Here is a 2,929-nt window from a genome sequence, read left to right as displayed (position 1 = left end):
GATCTCTTGACCTCGTGATCCACCCGCCTCGGCCTCCCAAAGTGCTGGGATTACAGGCTTGAGCCACCGCGCCCGGCGGCTGGTGACTTTTTAAAAGAGCTTTCTGATAGCCCGGATGCAGAAACAACCCAAATTTCCACCAATGAATGGATAAACAATGCGGTGTATCCATTCAGTAGGTACTGGTTGGCAATAATAAATCTTGGAAACCTTAGGCTGAGTGGAAGATGCCAAACACAAGGACCACAGATCGTGTGATTCATTCAGTTGAAATACCCAGAATCCACAGATCCAGAGAGACAGAAACTAGATTAGCAGTTGCCTGGGGCTGTTGTGGGAGAGGGGGAGGAGGAGGCTGAGGAGTGACTGCTAATGGGTACAAGGTTTCATTTGGAGTGATAGAATGTTCTAAAATTAGGTTATAATGATGCTCCCACAACTCTGTAAATATACTAAAAAAAATGAATTGTCCATCTTTGAAGTGGGTGGATTTTATGGCATGTAAATGACATCCCAGTAAAGCCATTTGGTTTTGATGTTTGTTTAGAGAGCTTTCTGGTTTCTGGGTAGAGAATAGCATTATGGGATGGACAGAGGAAGGAGAGAGACAGAAGGCTCAAGCAGTCCTATCCCCCAGGCATGAGATAGCAGGGCTTGCACAGGCGTTGACAAGATGCAGGGGTGTAGTGGAGCCGGAGACAGGATTTGCGGATGGGTCAGAGGTAGATGGTGAGAGGGAAGGCAAGCATCATCAGTGGGCTGAGCTCGGGTAGCTGGTGGCACCATCCTGAGAGGAGGCACCCTGGAGGGGCCCAGGCTAGGGGGAAGCCTCCGTCCAGTCTGCCGGGTTAAGATGCTTGCGAGCCACCCTCACGGAGGTGTCAAGGAGGCAGTTGTGTGTGTGTGTGTGAGTATGGAGCTATGAGCTGTAGGGAAGCAAGGCATGGATTATAAATCTGGGAGTTGCTAGCCTGAAAATGACATTTAAAGCCACAAGATCCAATGAGATCATTGAAGAGAGAGATGAGAAGCCTTTGGCCTATGTGGCCGCCTGCCACCATGCCTTGGGATGTTGAGTGGCTTTGGCTGGATTTACAGGCTTGGGGCTGGGGCTGTGATTAACCAGAAAATAGATGAATGTTAGAGGCCACGACACGCTTGGCTCGCCTCTCACACTATCCAGGCTGGGGGAGAGATTTGTTTCCTGGGGTCAGGAAATGTCCCGGGACTCTGCCAGAGGCACAGCTTTATTCTCAGCATCAGGTGCAGGGCCCTGGTTACCCAGCCTGGCTGCCCGCTAGTCACCTGGGGCCTTTGAAGGAGACCAGTGCTTGGGGCCACCCCCCAGTTGGTTGGGGGAAGGAGCGACATTTTAACCAGCTCCCCAGTGATTTTGATGCACAGCCAAGATGGAGAAAATACAAAAACAGCCTAGGTCCACACGCAAGCCACAAGAGTTTGCCATTTGGGGACCTTCCAACGTTAGTGTCAGGCACAGGCAGACAGTGCCAATGAGCTGCCCTCAACTCCGCTCCTCTTGTCTTGTGTATTTTCAACTGTGTCCAGGACCAAGGAGGGAACAGCGCTGGGGGGTCAGCCATCCTGGTCTGCTCAGGACTGACACCGATGCAGTTCTGCGGATGTGGGATACCTGGGCCCGAAAGTGGGAAAGCCAAAGCTGGGATGAGCTAGTCACCCAAACAAGGGAGAGGCTCAGCTCAGCTTGCATCCGAGAGGCTTTATTTCATCACCTCTGATCTTAGCTGTGCACTTCCAAGGTTTTAACCACAAACAGCGTAATAGAGGGCTATCTGATGAGCAGGCAAAAAAAGTGTGAGCTAAGTGGTTATAAGTTGTATCATGTAAATTAAGACAGAAAATGCAGAGGAATTTTATTTTTTAATTTTTAATTTTTTTTTTTTTTGAGACAAGATCTCACTCTGTCATCCAGGCTGGAGTACAGTGGTGTAATTTCAGCGCACAGCAATCTCTGCTTCCCTGGCTCAAGCGATCCTCCTACCTCTCTGCCTCCTGGGCTCAAGCAAACCTCCCACCTCAGCCTCCCAAATAGCTGGGACTACAGGCATGCACCGCCATGCCTGGCTAATTTTTGCATGTTTTTGTAGAGAAGTGGCTTCACCATGTTGCCCAGCCTTGTCTCGAACTCCTGGGCTCAAGTGATATTCCCGCCTCTGCCTCCCAAGGTGCTGGGATTATGGTTGTGAGACACTATGCCCAGCCTATTATTTTCAGACAACGTCTCACTCTGTTGCCCAGACTGGAGTGCTACAACATGGTCATTGCTCACTGCAGCCTTGAACTCCTGGCCTCAAGCCAACCTCCTGACTTGACCTCCCAAAGTGCTGGGATTACAGGTGTCAGCCACTGTGCCCATCCTCAGTGGAATGTTTATAATCCAAAAGACCATGAAAAGAATGAAATATCTGTGCCTGAAATTAGGTGACGGTGAAAGAGGTCCATATAGGGCTTGCCCTGGGGATGGCAGGTATTGACTAGAAGCAGCACAAGCAAGCTTTCTTGGTGCTGGGATATTCTTGATCTTGATTGGGGAAGAGATCATATGAGCGTGTACATAGGTCAACATTCCCTCGTGTACATAGGTCAACATTCCCTGAGCTGGACATTTAGGAGTAGTGCATTTTAGGCTGGGTGCAGTGGCTCACGCCTGTAATGCCGACATTTTGGGAGGCTGAGGTGGGTGAGTAGACCTGAGGTGAGGAGTTCAAGGACAACCTGGCTAACATGGTGAAACCCTGTTTCTACCAAAAAATACAAAAATTAGCCTGGCGTGGTGGTGTGTACCAGTAGTCCCAGCTACTTGGGAGGCTGAAGCACAGGAATCTCTTGAACCTGGGAGGCAGAGGTTGCAGTGAGCTGGGATTGTGCCGTTGCACTCCACCCTGGGCAA

The sequence above is a fragment of the Cebus imitator genome, unplaced genomic scaffold (assembly GCF_001604975.1).
Source record: "Cebus imitator isolate Cc_AM_T3 unplaced genomic scaffold, Cebus_imitator-1.0 Scaffold87, whole genome shotgun sequence".
Taxonomy (NCBI): domain Eukaryota; kingdom Metazoa; phylum Chordata; class Mammalia; order Primates; family Cebidae; genus Cebus; species Cebus imitator.
Note: the sequence above shows the minus strand (reverse complement) of the source record.